The 19,351-nt window shown below is 35.5% G+C and overlaps 1 long non-coding RNA gene across 1 annotated transcript in view; it reads left to right on the top strand.

The window, feature by feature from the left end:
* The first annotated feature begins 752 nt into the window (after nucleotides 1-752).
* Nucleotides 753-19,351, top strand: part of LOC143693860 (uncharacterized) — a 30,020-nt gene continuing 11,421 nt past the window's right edge. Inside the window, exon 1 of the long non-coding RNA XR_013181844.1 lies at nucleotides 753-798. This is a non-coding gene — a long non-coding RNA (uncharacterized LOC143693860). The remainder of the gene's footprint in view (nucleotides 799-19,351) is intronic.

Raw genomic sequence — 19,351 nt, 5'->3', positions numbered from 1 at the left:
GCTCTATCTATCGAATCTTTAGGACCAAGGTTATTTTTTACACTGAGAAGGAACAAAACCTTAGGTGGGCACTAAGAAGAAACGAGTTTTGGTCAACACAGTGTACATACTAATGCATTAATTACATAGTTACACTACAATAAACCATTCTCCCCCTGGCAAGTTGTTCTTAGTGATAATAATTAGTGATCGTAATTTGAAATTATAATCTAACATGCCATACCTCACAGGATATCAAATTACTCCTCTGAATAACTGCTGAAATACCATATCTCCTTGCTGGTTAAGTAAAGTGTGTTTTTCTTTTGCCTGTGAAACAGGCAAAAAATTTCAGAGAAATAATTTTTTTTTTCATTAGAAACAACTGTAATTTCCAAAGACCCAGCATCTCTAAACAGTAAGGCTGAAAGACTGCAGACTTTCAGATGCAGAATAGATTTCTTAGTGCGTGGCTCATGTATTGATAAATGCATACAGTACTTTGTCAGTTCTCTATTACCATGAAATTTCATGCTTATTCAACACATGCTTTATTCCTTTGCTCTGCTAAGATATTGACCAGTAATACCAAGCAACGAGATACTTTCCATCTTTCCTTAAAGCAGGCTGCACTTCTGATGAAAAGAAACCAGCAGTGACCTATAATTGTACTTGTCACCAACACAGAATATATAGAACAGAGACTGTTTATTATTTTAATGATTTTTGTAGTCAGTCAGGGCTCCTGGACTTTATGTTGCAGTGAGGTCTTACGACTTTGAAATCTGTTTATTCCCAGCAGACTAAAACATCTTGTGGGTAAGTTTGATTGATAGTGCTATTGTTTAGACCGTTGAACTGGTTTCAACCTAATTAATTTTAATTATTGTGCTGATGCTTTTCTCTCTTCTGGGTATCATAGTAAAGTATGTGATGACTGTACAATCCTTTTTAGTTTTGAGTTATAGTCTTGGAAGTCAGTTTTATGAAAACCATTAGGAAATTTCATTAGTAAATATACAGTAAGCAGTGATGGTTTGGGTTCTAGAAACTGTCCCTCTAAAAAACTATTTTATGATTATTCTTACCAATTTTTTAAAAAATCAATTTACAGCCAAAATGATACATTACAGCTTTACTTGTGTGAAACGGAAAAAAATCAAATCTTGAGGGAAGTGGAGATTGCTGTATTAAGCTTAGTTTTATAGCCACTGACTGAGTGACTCAACATCTTTTCCAGGTAGATGACTAATAGGAAATCCTGTTTTACCCAGCAGTGTCAGTAACAGCACTCTTCATTTTGGCAAACGAGAGGTCAGATTCATAGATCCTTTTGAAACATTAGAAAGGGTAAAACTGACCTCACAGGGTTGTCTGTTTGCAATTTTAATCTTACAGAATGTCTCATTTATATTGATGTTCATTGCTTTTGCTTTTTTCTGAACCTTGACATTTTCATTGTTTCCCTGTTTGTAAAAATTAGATGTTTGATGCTGCTACAGATGATCTAATACAGCAACTGAATATCTTGTTATAATTCAAAATGCCTTGATAAATGTCACATATATAAAAGGATATGAAATAAAAAGTAAGAAAACCAAAGGAACAAGTAACAGCTGACCCCTGGTACAAACGTGTCAGCAATTTCCTAAAGATTTTGTAAGCAAGCAACCTTTTAAAAAGTACTTAAAGTCAAAAATTTATGCAAATATTTTAACTCTTTGACATAAGTTAATAAACACCCTTTAATGTTGCAAGAGGCTAGAGAAAATTATTGCTGATTCAAAACAACTGAAGCTGGATGGGGCAGGGAAGTTTCTTCCAGGGTGGAAAGGTGCTCTGCCCCACATGGAGCGTCTAGGCCAGCCCAGGATGTCTGTCAGTCACTGGCACAGCTGAAGAAATGCCCCACACACTGCCCCTGAACCCCAAATGGAGCATCAGTGTGGATGGATGAGCAGAAGCCCCAGCTAGGGCAGGTGTGGGGGGAAACAGGAGCAGATAAACATCACAGCCCTGATAAACATCGTCATGACTGCATGTGGTCACATCCCTATTGTCCTTGGATTTTAGGGAAGCTGAGCCCATGCTGGATCCAGGGTGGTAACTATATCTTTCTTTTCTCTCTCTTTTTTTCCTCTCTTTTTCTCCTTTTCTTTTTCCTAATTTCCTCTTCCTGAAATTTGAGTAATTTGAGGTGGATGGATAGAGTTTTCTAATTCAATGCCTCTTGAAATACTTTATTTTGAATGAATGCTGCTTTAAATTTTGCCAAGTTCCTGATCTTCTAAAATTTGCCTGTAAAATTTAGTTTTAACCTTCTGGGAACTTTTTTTGTGTTCATCTTTTGCACTCAGGGAAAAGTAGTACATTAAACCCCTTTTAGCAAGGCTTGTAAAGCGAGGACAGAGGCTTTACAAATGTTTTGGATAAATAGTAAAGTAATTTCCCTGAAGGAGAAAGCATGCATCTCTGTGACACTAGCAGGACCATCTGCAGATCCACCCATCTTAACAACAATTTTGGTTTGCATCAACATCATTCTTGCTTTCAACTCAGGGTTCATATCACACACAACAGGCACTACTGAGACAGAATATTTAGTCTAGAAATGCATTTGGGCTGTCTCTTCTGAACAGGCATATTCAGTCTGTTGTAGATGCTTTTGGAGTCTATTCTTTTCAGCTCTATTGAGGCACAGTGGAAAACAAATATCCTCAGGGATTCAGTGCCACCCCAGTTTGATGGTCCTGATTTAATGAGTGCTTCTGATGAGGGACTGTCATTGGAGAACTGTGTGTAGAGAACATATTAATGGCTGTTTTTACTTTGCAGAAGTTCTTTCCTCTCTTCTCACTGAAAAGCTGGTGTTGTGCCCAGTTGTATTGGATGTCACACAGCTGGTTAAAGGGCAAAGGGCAAATCTCTGACATCCATCTTTTATATTTCAACTCTCTAAGTATAAATTTATCTTTCAGGATAACCTGAAGTTCAGCTGTATTAATTCACATGTATGGAGGTGCTACTACACATAATGAGATGTGGGCAAACTTCTAATGAGCTAACGAGCAAGATTAGTATCACCTTTCAAAGCGGGCACAAAGCTTGTAAGAACAGGTTATAAATATAAGGATTATGATCCTAAATATTCTTTCAGTCTTCAGTAATGTGCATCTGAGGTTCTGCCTGAGCTAGAAGCTGCTTTTGAACATCCTCACCTGATTTGCCTTCCACAAGTTTGTCTGGTTTCCAACTGAACCATGTAAAGCTACAATGTTCACCACCTTCTGCAACAAGGACATCCACAGTTTACTTGCCTGTTGTGTGAGGGATCTCCTCTTTTCTTTGAACTGCATGTAGGCTAGCTTCTTTGGGTGCTTCTAACTCATGTCTTCAATGAGCATCTGATAAATACTTTCTCTTTGCCCTTGCCATGTGACTCGTCATTTTGTGGGTGTCATGTTACGTGCCTCTTGTAGTCTCTCTGTCCCTAGTCTGTTCATTCCTTCCATGGAGATTGACCTGTGGCCTTTGCCATGCTAACTGCTCTTCACAGCTTTCCTACTTACTTTTTAGTAAGTACTTCTTTGAGATAGTTTCAAGAGGATTCCTTCTACACAATATCCACACTTTGGATCCACATAATTCCTATTCCACATAATAGGAATCAGAAAGGTAAAAGTGAGATCTCATGGATTGAGATAAAGACAGTTTAATAATTGAAACATAAAACATAGTCATAAATTGTAATGGAAAGAAAAGAGACAGAAATCAAACTGGAAGGAAGGCAAATTGTTTAAAAACAATTGCTCACAACTAAATGAACAATGGCCAGCCAGTCCCCCAGCAGCAGCCCCCGTGGACAGAGACTTCTTCCATCTGTATGGCATCTGCTGAGCATGATGCCATATCCTATGGGGTATCCTTTAGGTTGATGCCTTGAGAGGTTGACCAATAACAGGGGCCAGACAGAGTTAAAGAAGGTATTTATTAAAATGCCTTAAAAGGATACACTTTGGGCAGTACAAGAGCTTGCCCAGGGCTCTGCCTAAGATGGACCCAAGATGGTCACAAAATGGACTCCTGGTCATGAATTTTCACCCTTTTATAAGTTTGGGTCCAATTTCATATTGGGGTTAATTGTCCAATTACAGCTTCAGCTTATGGAATCCCATCTTCCTGGTTTGTTCAATTTGCCATTGTTTACGCTTTTTGGGCCTGAGGCTGTAACAGTTGTCCTTCGTTCTCAAGCTGGAAAAGGATTGTTTTGTCTTTTCTCTTTGTGAAGAGAACTTACTAACACTTCGTACTAAGTTCAGAGTCACACACTAAGGCAGTACAAAATCTGAAAATATGAAAGCTAAAACTTAAGGCATCAAGGTCAGTTGACATCAGCTGTCCTGTCTGCATCCTCTCCCAGCTCCATGTACGCTCCCAGCCTCCTCTCTGCTGGGATGGGGTGAGAAGCAGAACAGACCTTGACTCTGAGTAAATGCTTCTCAGCAGTAATGAAAACATCCCTGTGTTACCAATACTTCCCAGCACAAAACCAGAACACAGCCCCATCCTAGCTACTGTGAAGAGAATTAACTCTATTCATATGAAACAAAACCATCACAAAAGGGTTGTGGAAAATAAGAGGTACAATTTCAACTAGTTGGACAGAAATCAGGAAAACATTTTTAGAATTGGGCAATTTTAATCTACAAAGAGTCAAGGACATAACATACCTTACAGGAGTAAATCTGAAGTATATCTCCAGAGAACAGAGCAAAATAAACTAATTCCTTCAGTGGAGTACTACTAAACCTTTTATATATTTGTACTGTACTTTTCTATAGGTATTGATACAGTCTATTGGTAAAAACTTTGTGGTATCATTGTATGTGTCTGTGAAAGTCAATGCCCCTGTGTTTGACTGACTCTTGTTTCAAAACAAGGTTCCTGCTCTGAAATCTGTTCTTGTGTTCTTTGAAATGCAGTTGCATGAGCCTCACAGTGTCTCTTAAGCTACAATTTTGTAATGAAACCATCTTAATGAACATACTAGAAGAGTCGATAGCCTACAACATGGCTTAGAGAAAGCATTCATTTTCTTGTCTTGCAAATTAGGTACTCTGGTTTCTGTGCTAAAGACAAGCATTTATGCATTCCATTACTGAAATCTAGATGACTACTTACTGAAGAAAAAAAAAAATATCTTTTTGTGTTGGTACCAAACTATTTTTTGCATTTGGAATTGACTCATCATGTGTCCTTAAAATCTCCCCATGCTTTACTATGTGCCATAGTTTTTGGTTTTGTTTTGATTCTATATATCCTGCTTATAATGATATGTACATTATTATTCTGGAAGGGAACTTTCTATTTGTACCATCACCCTTTCTGATAGTAATTCACTTTCTCTTAAAGGTCTCATTTCCATCTGCAAGTGCTCTCATCAGTGACAATTGTCTGACTCCTGGCTGTCACACTAAAAAGTAAAATAAAGCACATAGTTATAATGATAGCAAAGCAATTAATGACAATTTTCAAATAAAAAGCCTGCAGAGTATGATGAGAAAGCCGACACCACATTTTTAGCTAACATTTCTGTCAAAAGAATGATGATAGCAGATGGGCTTATGGAATAAAATTTAGCAATCTTCTTGACAACAGCTGAGGACAGATCAGCTTGTCACATCCAGGAAGAGTCAGAGTCTTTTTTTTTGATTATTGAGTGATGCCAAATTTAAAACACATTGTATCAGATTTCTTCATGGCTTTGTAATAAATGGAGAATTCTGACAGAAACAGAAGGGCTAAATCACTCTCATTAAGTTGCAAGTCTATGTTCAGCAAAAGAAGCACTCTCAAAAGGCTGAAAATTGTGTTGAGCTGCCCAAATGGATAATTTAAAGCCTTTTTGCATGGATTTAGTGGTATGAAATATGCTTTGTTATCCATCATGTTGGTATGAAAGACTTGTTGTTGAGTTACTGAATCATTAGTCTGAAAGCAAATCTATGAAGAAAGTTGACTCTAGTAGTTGTTAAACAGCATATACCATAATAGTTTTAATGGCCATATTTTTCCTTGGTAAATTAGTATACTTTGTCTTCCTGCTTAGATGCTTTCATCTTTTTTCTGTTGTTCAGTGTCAAAAATTTCTCACAACCAGCTTATAGTGGAAGCACAATTTAGATTCAAATTCAAGAATATGTAATTGTCAGTAAGCTCCCAACTCTGCTTGGTCTTCTTTCAATTTTATCAATTTGGTAAGAGTTTAAAATAAAACTTTGCCTAATTTTAGCATTTTGCACTTGCACATTACAAGTGTAAATGAGTGTAAAAATGTAATAAGTGTAGACGAAAGACATGTTATGCTTCAACTTTATGTGAAACAGTATAATTTCACTGAGTTGTAATAATGTTGTTTTATTAATAATCTCTTTTTCACATAAAAAGCACTTTTATTCTAGAAATGTCTCAATTATCTAGCTAATACAATTCTTGGTGCTTAATTAAATCTGATTGTATCACAGATCAGCAGCCAAGAACTGCAAAACCTATCAAGGTAAACAAGCGGTATAGTATTTAGTATTTTCTCAAATCAGGCTATCTCAAAACATACCTCCACAGTATGTACCACATTTTTTCTACTTCTAATAAATATTTGGCCAAACTTGTGCTGTATTTTGGTTTTATTGTATCTCCTTCAGTTTTTTCAGCAAATAAATAAGGCTGATTTATTATATATGGTGTCAAAGAAAACATTTTTGAAGGAAAACAAGTTCACATGGCAGCTTTGATAAGTAGTGTTGAACAGTCCCTTAGAGACCTGTGTTTCAATTGCTTCTGGATCAATTTTCTGAGCTCATTTTAAATAACCAGTTTTCCTGCCTTCTGAAAATAACACCTTGTCCTGAGCATGAATTCTTAGAACTTTTGTGCATTTGTGGTTTAGGAATTGCTTCACAAAATATTGTTCATAATTTTGGGGGTATACCACGTGTTAACAAATAAATTCAGGTGTAAGACTTCTAGTGAAAGCAGACAAATGTGCAATACAACCCTTTAGATTACATTAAATTCTTAGCAATCTTTTGACATAAAGAATATTAAATAATAATACATTTTAATAATAAATAATGTTAAATTTTAAAATTCACAGATGACTCCTTATATTTTTCTTTAAATTATCATTAAACATGTAGTAAATAGCCCATGTTAAGATGCTATTTCTTTATCACAGCTTTCAAGGTAATTTAATAACCAAAAATTGGCCAAGATTCTCTGATGCACTCCAGTACTATTTTTTTTCTTTATAAACCATTTCAACATTCTCTACACTTACCAAAATATCCAAGCTGAACAGTTAAATCTAATGGCATTCTAAGTAGGTTTTGCATTTCAGAAGAACTATGTTTATCACTACAAAACTATTGAAAACTTTCATGTTTGCAATGAATAAAGAAAAAAATTCCAGTGTTAGTGGATTCTTTTCAAAGGTATTTGTAGAAAACCCCACAAAAACAAATAAGAAAAAAAGTGGAGCCTAATACTAGAACATGACTGGCAGCCTACTCGTGTACAGCTGTGCTTTCTACATCACAATTATTATTTCTCAGGTTTTCTTGTGGTTCAGTCTTAGAGGGAAAGCATAAGGCCCATAAAGGCTTTGGAGACATAGATAAAGCTAAGGAATCCCAGCTATTCCTTGTGGCTATCCCACGATACACTGCTAACAAGCTTGTGCATCTGAGTTAAGGAAAGCTTTAGGCTTTGCCAGTGACAATGGAGTATCTGACTCACAGATAACACTCACTCCAAATGGCACTTCTCCTACGTGACAGTTCTGGTTTATCACATCCTGGTTACTGCATCACAAATGTGTAATGTTGGCCATTTTCAGTGGTATCCCTTTTCTCTTCTAGGTTTGTATATGCTTTCCCAAGGACTATTTTTGGAGTTGTCAGCCAGGCCTGATGAAAATGGCAGGGAAACTATATTAACTTTAAACAAGCTAGTGAGCTGTGTATCTGTGCAGCCTCAGTGATCGTGAGTCATCATGTGCTCCCTGGGTGACTGTCACGTTTACACTCAGAACAGCCCCTTGATTATGCCATGATTTATTTATATCAAATTCTATACAATGGCAAAAATGTTTTTCCACTTTGTGCAGTTGCAAAAAGAAGTCAGAAAACAAATTTTAAAATAATATCTGATAATAAAAAAGGTGTCTAATATAAAAAGCGTTTAAGTATCTTCTACAGATGGAAAGATGTGAAAGAAGCAAAGAAAAATCTTAAGGCAAATAAGTGGGTTGCCTATGCTTTTACAAGTACTTATCTCGACATTCCCTGACAATAAATTTTGATGTAATACTACTGGAAACTCACTTCAGTTTTCCATTTAATAATTTAAATAAATTAGTATATAATTTCTGCAGTTGAATTTAATTTTAGAAAACCTGAACTGATGGGAAATTTGGAGTTGCAAGATAAAGTGTGTGTTTCGCTTTTTACCCAAGAAGTTAAAATGGGATCCTCTTTTTTTTTGAAGCTCTTCTACTGAGCATGTAGCAACAGCTCACCCCCATGAACAGGAATTATTAATCTTGTCTCCACACCAACACCTTAGAGTTTTGTCATTACTTTAATTTGCTTTTGATCAAATGACATTCCCTCTCTAGAATCACCTAGCCTATTTTCCTATTTTGTCTCTTCTAAGAAAAAGTACAAAGTACTGTAGAGCTGTTCCTATTTTGAACAGAGGGTTCTGTAGTTCTCTCTTCCAGCTTAAATTATTTTCTGACTCTAGACACAAATATTCCTTCCCTATGCTTGAAATATTTTGCCATTGAAAATTGTTGTTTTACCTTTTCTTAACCAGTAAAACTGCCTTTACGTTTCTTGAGTCATATTTCCCTCTTTCCTTCTTTTTTCACCTTTCTTTCCTCCCATTCCACAGAGAAATATGGCTGATTAAAAAAAACCCACTAAATAATTATGCAGATATTTGTAAAATATATCATTTTTCATTAAAAAAAATTGATGAGATAACTAAACTGAATGAGAACCTTGTAATTAGGCATATCCCAGCTACTACATTTCTAGTCTATACTAGCTAGGTTACTGAAGACCCTTATTAAATATGACAATTATTCTACCTACTGTTAGGACTTGTTAAAGATTATCTTTCTTTTTTTTCAGTTGCATATCAAGCTGTTGAACTCTGTAGGTTGATCTATTTCTCTATTGTTGTTGCTTTTTTTGGGGTTTCATTTATTTAATATTCTTTATGTCAATTATTCTTTTAGTCTTTTTGCTTCATTTTAAAATTATTTTTTTCATTTTCTTCATCTATGTCCACCTTACTGAACTCACAGCTGCATTTCAGTTCTCAGGACTCCATGCTGTGGTTCCAGGCAGGTTGGATTATGTCTATGTAGAGATAAAAGTACACCACTGCTCTGGGTCCAGGATATGGCTCTGAAAGTACTCTCACTTTGAGGTGTCTGACCTACAATATAAATATAGATGGAAAGTCACATACAGCAGTTAGAAGTGAATTTTGTTGAAAATGAGGTTATTAAAAGAAAGATCACTGTGAAAAATCTAGATTTTTACTGAACATCACTTCTTTTTGACTCTTTTCTTTCAACTAGTTATCTTTTCTTCCTTTCAACAAAAACTCTTTGATGTATTTTCCACCTAAATGAAATTATTGTGCCAGGGATTGCTTTTCCTTTCCCAGAAACACTGGTGAAACACTTCTAATTAGTTTTTAATTGGTGATTTTTCTGAGCAATTTTATCTTGAATTTTTTTTTTCACCAAAATTTGATTTTTACTTTATTTATGTCTTAGGTTTAAAATTTCTTTCTGATTATTGTTTCCTCTTCCTGAAAAATACAAAATTTCTTTTTAATTCTAAATGGAAAAATACACTTTCACATGCTTCTGAAAGAATTGATCTATGCTTTCAGATATTCTTTACAGATCTGAAAATAAATACTGGAGTTGAACCATAGTTCCAAGCTCTTATTATTTCTATCAATCTTTTTGAGGAAATGCACATGTATTCAAAACAAACCTAAAATGAACATGAATACTGCTCAATTTTTCTTCTTAATGTCCCAAAGACTATGTACCCTTAGTGTACCATATAAATCAAATGGTTGAAAAATAGATCTGATTTAGAAAAAAATGTATATTGGAGTATTTGCATCAGATTTATGCATAGAAGATCATCAAACATTGGCAATCAGCAAGAATTAATTTTAGCTTAAAGATTATATTTTGTGTAGATGTAGAAACAAGACCAATTACTTTCAGAATTGTTTTAAAATATAGAGAATAACTCTTGCAAAAATTCCCAGAATCATGCAACTCTTACTGAAAGAATGAGTACCATTTTTAGGAAGAAAAATAATTTTTCCTCATGCTTGTAAGGCACAAGGTACAAATGATAGCTGTTAGGTAATTTAACATTTTCTCCATTGACCTTTGGAAATTGTCCTGCAAGCCAGTAAAAAAGACATTTTTAGAAGTTCTGACTATTTTATATCTCTCCTCATTACATCCATTTATAGTCCTTAATCATATCCCCCACATTAAACTATTCTTGTTCCTCTCTTTCTATAGATAGTATGCCAAACCAGGGGACCCATAAGTGTTTCTCTTGTCCCAAGTGCACTTCAGTGTGTTACCCACACCCCACTTTATCTCAGAGTGATATCTGGGCAAAAATCATCCTTTCTTCACATCTTTCTTTTCATTAGTAAGTGTGTACACAAGAAGGAAACCATAACCTACTACAGGTATCTGGGCATACAGTAAAGCCCAGTACAGGTACCAGTTGTGGGTTTCTCTGGGTCTGGATTGAAGGCACTTGAGACGGTAGTTAATGCTCAGGCTCCAGTGTTTATTATTTCTTAACAGTAAAACAGTCTCACCACTGTGAGTTTGGCAGCTTTTCATCAGAAGGCAGAAAATGGCTAACAATCTGTTGTTGCAAGGTCTTTTAAGACTAAACTATCCAATTAAGAATGGACATAGATTATTTTCCCTTTTAACCCAATAACTGATCCCAAAGAGCCCACAATGTAGACTCTTCTGCCCAATTACAAAATGCCACCCAAACCCATGAAGAAGAGCCAAGGCCTTTTCTGCTTTCATACATCTGCTCTTGTGAGGAAGTTGGGTTGCATGGGAGACTGGGAGAAGACACAGCCAGGACAGGTGACCAAAACTGACCAAAGGGATATCCCAGACCATGTGACATCATCTCAGTATATAAAGTGGAGGGAAGAAAGAGGAAGGGAGGGGGGACATTTCAAGTGATGTCATTTGTCTTCCCAAGTAACTGTTCTGCATCATGGGCTCCTGCTCTCCTGGAGACAGCTGAACACCTCCCTGCCCACAGGAAGGAGTGAATTAATTCTTTGTTTGTGTCCACAGCTTTTGGTTTCTCTGTTAAATTGGCTGTACCACAGCCCACAAGTTCTCTAGCTTTTACCCTTCTGATTCTCTCCCCAGGCACTCTGGCAGGGGAGAGCAGAGGAGAGGCCCAGCATGGGGCTGCTTGGCTGGGGTTAAGCCACAGCACAACCCCAACTCTTAGCCTTTCCTCACAGGAGAGATGCACCAGCCCTCTGATCATCTTTATGGCCTTCTTCTGAACTAGGCCAAACAGATCCATGTCTTTCCTGAAATGAGGACCCCAGAGCTGGCTGCAGCCCTGCAGGTGGGGTCTCACCAGAGCAGAACAGAGGGACAGAATCCCCTCCCTCCCCTGCTGCCCACGGGGCTCTGGATGCAGCCCAGGACACCTTTGGCTCTCTGGGCTGGGAGTGCCCATGACTGGGGCATGTCCAGCCTCTCACCCTAACCAAAGGAGTTATCATCCACCAGCATCACCAAATCCTCCCTGGCAGGACTGCTCTGGATCTGTTCATCTCCCAGCCTGTGTTGATTCCTGGTGTTTCCCTGATCTTACACTTAGCCTTGTTGAACCCCATGAAGTTCATCCACTGATGTAATCACTCTATCATAGAAGGCCTTTAGGTTGGTCAGATAGGACTTGCCCTGTGTGGTGAAACCTCATGATTTAAAGCATATCAAATGCTTAATATCTTCTTTCAGTAAAATAACACTACAAATTTAAGTGTGCTCTGGATTTTACAGGATAATAACAAAATAAGGAATGATTTTTACAATTATTGAGCTTACATATTTTAAGAAAGCAAAAGCATACTGAATGTCAGAAGCTGATGTGTGGAATGAGGCAATTATTTAAATATTTCTTTACTTTTCTGTAGTGCTATATAATCTACATCTCTGGGCATCCAACAAGAAACCAGTGATGGTTTTAGAAGTCACAAATAGAATTTCTCCCATTAGATATGAAATAAGGACTTTGTTGAATTTACATGATATTTTCTTCTGTCAGAGACCCAGGGATCAATATTTGCATGTATCTTCTATCATAGCTACCTTAAATTTATTTTCTCATTAAAATTATTCTCGTTAAATTATCTCATTATTTTCCCTTTCTTCTCTTGGAACAAGCAGGGAAGTACTAGCATCTATTGCACTACCTACCATTTGCAATAAGCAGTACTTCTAAACCTTATCAAATTAAATTTGGATTTGCATATCAAAGTTGATTGTCCTAAGGGCAAAAATTCATGATAAAGTTATTCCTTAATCTCTAGACCATGCTGCAGTACAAGCTTCTTTCCTGTCAGCCTGGGAGGCTCAGAGCCCCTGCCTGCCTCAAGCCTACAGAGACTTCTCACCAGGAAGCTGGAGGCTGATCCTGTAGCTGGATTCCAAATAATTCTACAAGTTCAGCACAGGGAAAAATAAAAAAATCTCCCACTTTTATCATGAATCTGAAGCTGTCAAGAATGTTTTGAAAAATTTGGATTACATTTCTGATATCTGAGTTCCATCCAAAATTTATTGTTCTTCTTTGTTAAAGAACAGAGAATTAGCAACACAAGCACCCTAGTGGGGAAAGGATATTCACTTGGGATGTCTGAAATACTGAATTTGTTCATGCTTTCTTGGGTTCTTATGTCACTGACACTGTTATAATGTAACATGCTAACACAGCAATGAAACAACTTTTAATTTAATGAACATAAAATATTCACATGAACCAAAAAAAAGCATTATTGTGACTTTAGATCAAGTTTAAATGGAGCATAGGTTGTACTGAAGCACTCAATCTATTAAATAATGGCTGTGCTTACCATCACAAGTCAAAGTCTGCTCAACAGTGACATGTAATTAATATTACCCTGTTGCATCAGTGAGCTGCATATTTCCCTCAGCAATGTAACACCTCCTTGTGTACCTTGCACACATGCTCTGTGATGCACACACTTGCTCCATGATGCTTATGGTTTCAGCATTTTTGTATGAAATGCTCTTAAATCTCAAAAATCTTTGATTTATTTCACTTGAAATGGTATTTATTATGTATCTTGCCACATGTTATAAGTTGGAATGCAAAAGACAATGAAGAAGAAGGAGAAGAGAAAACACATGTGAGGAGGCAAATAAATAACCCGTTAAATTTTTCAGGGCACAAATTTTTGTGAGATCAGCTGTGAGGGTTAATCACTCATAGCTGAATCATAGAAGATCCAGAAAAGAGGACTCTAAGCACCTTCTTCAGCTATAATTTACATATATTTATCTTTTTTTCAGCATAATTATTTCTTACAATTGGCCTCTGACATAAACCTTCTGACACAGCTGTATTCCAAAAGTCATATCAGAGATATTGTGAAATGAAATATAACTATGTGTCAGTAAGTGGGTGTGATTTTAAGGGAGACTCATTGAAGCTAAATGAGTAATTGGGGCTGGGAAAGTTGGAGCAAGGGTGATGTGCTTCCAAAATGATCCAAGAAGAGATTTTTGCAATTTCTAGTCACTTCTGCCTGTAGTAGACCATGGTATGCAGAGGATATTTTTGTCAGTGTGTTAGGCGAAATACTGTTTTGCTTCTACAAGCTAAACTTACAACTGCATTTGATTACCAAATGCAAAACCATCCATTTCATGAAATACTGCAGAAGAGATGAATTCGAATTGAAACCCAAGAGCTGATCAGTTTAGGTTTAATTTTTTTTTTCTACAGAGTACATGGAAATTACAAGAAGGAATGGAAAAAAGTGTTTGAAAAATAGGGAATGGTTTAGGTAAGTTTATATTCAAACTGAAAATTCTCAGGATCTGTGCTAAACTGGATTAACATCTTATTAAAAAACCAATAAGAATTTTTTTATTTGAGACCAAGTGCTTTCTGGATGAAAAGAGTTCTATACTTCCATCATTTTGAAGTCCCTCAGCAATACAGATATAATCCTGTGAAAGGATTGTGTTACAGTACAAGATGCATAATTTCTTCATTACAGTTGTCATAGGTCCTTCCTTAGGTCTAGTTACAGTATTACTTTTAAGTACATATGTACATATAATGTATGTACATTATACATTAATGTATATATATATTAATACAGCATATGTAGATATATACATATGCTGAGAATCTAAAAGGTGTTGATTTTGGTGGTAAATGAATTAAATTGTGATTAGGGTGTCAGTAACTGTTGCAGACATCTTTTGTGAAAAATCCTTTCCTTAGGATTTTTCCTCCTAAGATGAGAGGCCTCAGGAACAAAATGTAAACATTGATTATCTGCTGCTGTGGAATGCAACAGGTGGATCTGTGATCGGCCCATCTTGGATGCTTGTAATTAATGGCCAATCACAGCCCAGCTGGCTCGGACAGAGAGCCGAGCCACAAACCTTTGTTATCATTCTTTTTTGTTCTATTCTTAGCTATCCTTCTGATGAGAACCTTTTCTTCTATTCTTTTAGTATAGTTTTAATGTAATATATATCATAAAATAATAAATCAAGCCTTCTGAAACATGAAGTCAGATCCTTGTCTCTTCCCTCATCCAAGAACCCCTGTGACCACCCTGTCACAAGTAACGAACAAATAAAGATAGATCAGAAGACAAATCATGAGTTTTAGACATTTTGGGATTTATGATGTATACCAAAAAGAATGAAAATAGTCTTTTCTATCAGATGTTTTAATCTAGATGAGGAACCATTACATCCAGGAGGCCACATTGCAGAGTCTGTTTTCAGAAAAAAAAATTAAGGGATTTTTTTTAATGAGAAAAGCCAAATTTTAAAGCCTCAGAAATCTTGGGAGTAAAATTAACTGTGAATTTCATGGCTTATGCAAACTGAATTAACATTTATTTAGCTCTTTGGTATTAACTGCACCTTTATAACCAAACAAAAAGGTAATTATGCAGCATTTTTACTTATTGATTATTTTTGTATCAGGTTTGCTGATCGCATTCCCAATAATTAGGGCACAACACTGCTTTACTTCATGGTACTTGGACTGCTAGAATATGGTGCCTGTTGGATGAGCAATTTGCCTCCACAAAATGCTGGAAATGTAAGATTGTGGTCCATATATATTATTTGCAGAGAAAAAATTGAAATTTTTATCTGTATTGGAAATTAGAATGCATTTACAAACTCAAGTAGCTGTTTTCAGGTATAGACAGATACTTGTGTGCATCATTAACTGACTGCTGTAAAGATGCATAACTGATCTTAAAAAGTGTACATGATTATTTACAGGGAAGTTCTCAGCTACTCCAGAGTTCTTATTCTAGGAAGTATTAATGTTGAGAAGATAATGATGACAACAGCCCAACAGTCACAGACCAAGAGCAAATGGTCAGTCATTCCCCATGGCAGTTGTAAACAAGCCAAGAATCCATGATGCAAAATATAAGATTTTCATACATGACAAATAATTAACATTTGTTCTGTAGACAATTAGCAGCCATGTAGAGATGTTTGTCAGAAAACAATATTCTGTGTCCAGGAAGCTGTATCTAGGATCTTTGGATCCCAGAAATTGGACAAGCAGTGTTTACTGTTTGTTGAGCAATGTCTCTTTACTCTGCCTTGATGCTTGCTAAACTGCCTCAGGACAAGTAGGAAAGTTAATTCATTAATTTGGTATTTTTTCTGAATTTGTGTTTAGGGAAATCAGGAATCCCCAGCTAACAGGAATGACAAGCCTGCAAGGAAGCGTGAATGATTGATTAACCATAATTTGAGTCATGGTGTCAAAGCACCCATAAGGATTTTGAATAGATACTAGGAGTAGAAGTTATTCCTTTGACTTCAGTGTGGCCAAACTTGTACACCCTGCTGCTAACAGAGACAGTGGTATTGAGTGATATTTGGCTATTTCTGAATTCCTGTGTATAACATTCTGTAATATTTCTTTCAACCATATGTAATGCTTGTCTGCAGAAACTATAATTTCTGTATGAAACAGTAGCTATAATTCTAAACATGGATTTATCTTTTGGGTTTAGTTTAGTATTTACCACTTAATTTCAGGTTCTTTTAAGAAGACAGAGAAATGTTATTACCTTTATCAGTCTCAGTTATTCCATCAGTGATTATGCCGTAACTTATTTGGTGACTCATTCTCACAGTTATTTCCCTATTTCTGAATTTTATTTTTTATTTAGGGCAGAGAGTTAAGGCAAAGTAATCATAAGATAAATAAAGACTTTTCTCTCCCATCTTCTTTTAGTAGAGTTTAACAAATCTGCCTTGACTGACAGGATGGATTTTTCATTGAGTACAATGTGCTGTTTCTTGAGACAACATTTATACATAGAATATGTTATCAGAATAATGATAACTGCAAGCAAGCCTCAGAACTTAGCAACAAAAGGAATACATTTAATGAGTTTACTCGCATAGAAATATATCAAAGAGCGCAATAGATTTCTTAATATGCACATTTTGAGCCAATATACTATACCTCTAAATGTTCCTCAGTTGTAAATATATAGTTTTCCATATTTAAATTAATAAACGAGAAATACTTTGCCTAGGTATATATTTTGTTATAATAATAACAACAATTTTCTACTGTACATTCACATGAAAGACATTAGCCCACATTCCATTTTTTTACAAAAGTAAGAAACAGTTCTAGCTTCTACAATATATCAACAAAAAGGCTTCCCAGAAATATAACACACTTAAGGTAAAAATTAGAAAATAAAAAAAACCCCATTAATTTCTTATAGATTCACTTTTAGATTCAGATCCTCAAACAAACCAGGAATCTCAGTAGAGTTTCATTGGTTTATAACAGCCATGGATTATGTCTATAATAAGACAAATGGGAAATTGTACATTTAAATAGACTAATCACTATGTAAACAGAGACAGCAGAACTGGATAAATCATTATTCCTAAGAAGAAAAACTGAGTGTCATTGATTCCAGTCCCATCATAAGTACAAAATGACATCCCATTTCTGGTAAAAGTGAGAGCTCTCTTTTTCCTTTGATTAGAAAAATAACTAATACAATATATGTGGAAATACATCCTACTTAGCTTTGATAAACCTTTAGGGTAAATTTTGTCCAGGTTCTGATACTGCAGAGCAGAAAAGGTATGGCCCAATAATAAAAGCATGGGACAGACCATAAGAGTGTTTTGAAAGAGATGATGTATGGGAGAGAGTGTGGGCATTGCTTAGCTGTAGAATAGGAGCTCTGAAGGTGATACAGAAACCACATTTAAAGTGCAAAAGATAACTGTGAAGAGACAGAAAATAAATTCCTGAACACATGAAAGGTGATAAAATGGGTGGAAGATTCAAAATAAGCAAATAATAATCAGACAAGGTACTAAGAGAAATGTCCAATATTATGATATCTGGTTTCTGTATCACCTTCAGAGATGGTGATGCATCCAAATAGATTACTGTACAGGGCTATGGAATCTGCATTGTTGGAAGTCTTAGGAATGACATTTATATAATAAACTGAAAGTAAGCAAAAAATAATATTCTATTTTCCTTCATATCCATGCACTGATGTAAGAAAGAATATTGACTGGGGAAAGAATATTGACTAAATAAACTTTGTACAGTCATTCCAATCAGCATTTTTTGGTTATACTGAAATTTATCATTGGAATGACAAGCAATGAGAATCAAGGGAATTTTTTTATTGCTATTTGTCCAGAAATACTTGCAAATTTTTAAGAAAACATAATCCTGTGAAGTATTAGGTTTTAATAGCAATGGCATATGATGCAGAATGTTTAATAGCAAGGATTTTTCAAAGAACTTGTCAGTATTTTTCTGCCTGTAGAACAGATGAAGAAAAAAAAGGTGAAAGTCCCAATTAGTTGACCTTACTATTACTCAGGATTTTACAACAGATACTGAAGGGAAGCTCAGTGAAGGATGTAGTGATAAGAGGAGAAAGGATAAAATGCAACAAAGGTCAATTGCAGGTAGATTTTGTCAGAACAAGTTGAATGACTACAAATTTACTGAAGCTAATATATCTGGAGTCTACATGTGAAAGAATCTGATATGGTGATCTTGAACAAAATATTTCAGGTGAATTTGGTATAGAAAAAAAGTAAGATTAATTCAGTTTGCCCACCATTTTGTTGATTATAATGGCAAAGGAGTTATCAGTCTTTTAATTCCCTTCTGCCAAAAACCAAAACAAGGATAAATGTTAGTCTAGATGTACTACATTGGGTAAGAACTGAAATTTTTATTATGTCCTCTTCATTAAAAAAAAAAGAAAATGAAGTTTGAAACCAGTTTATGAAAATTTTACAAGATCCTGTTCAAGATCACAGCAGCTTATTCAAGAGTTTCATTTTCAAAACCAGATAAACAGAATAAAATTTCATCGAGTCCTGTACCCAGTAACTTAAGTTAGACGGGTTCTGTATTCAATACATTTTCTGTATGGGACAATACTCTTCAGAGTACTTGAGATATGAAAAGAGATCAAGTAATATGTAGGCATTAGAGACATACAGCATAAAGAAATAGCAGTAGAACTAATAAGTTAAATTTCTACTCTGAAAATAACATGGAAGTGGTTATTTTTCTTGTATTTAGGGAAGCTAACCAACTGAGTTGACTGATATGATTTTCCTACTGCATTTCAAATCTTTAAACTTCCAAAAATGTTCTGAAGAGATGGTCTCAACACGGAAATAAATCTGTCTTTCTAAATACCAAACTTACTCATGGGGGAAATAATATGTACTTCTGTGATTTGCTTTCTAACCCTAAAAAAATATTTGAGGATGAAGTCAGGGATAGGATGTGTGGACAGTTGAATAGAAAAGGAAAAGAAATGCCTTAGTGATTCTGATTCCCATATAGATAGCATATAATATATAGTAAGCTTGGTTTGGGATATGTTTTCTAAGAAAATCTTTGCTCTAAATGAAAAATTTTGTTTTGTGAAAAGTCACCAGCCATGA

The sequence above is a fragment of the Agelaius phoeniceus genome, chromosome 4 (genome assembly GCF_051311805.1).
Source record: "Agelaius phoeniceus isolate bAgePho1 chromosome 4, bAgePho1.hap1, whole genome shotgun sequence".
NCBI lineage: Eukaryota > Metazoa > Chordata > Aves > Passeriformes > Icteridae > Agelaius > Agelaius phoeniceus.
This window is presented reverse-complemented; position numbering and strand designations above follow the sequence as displayed.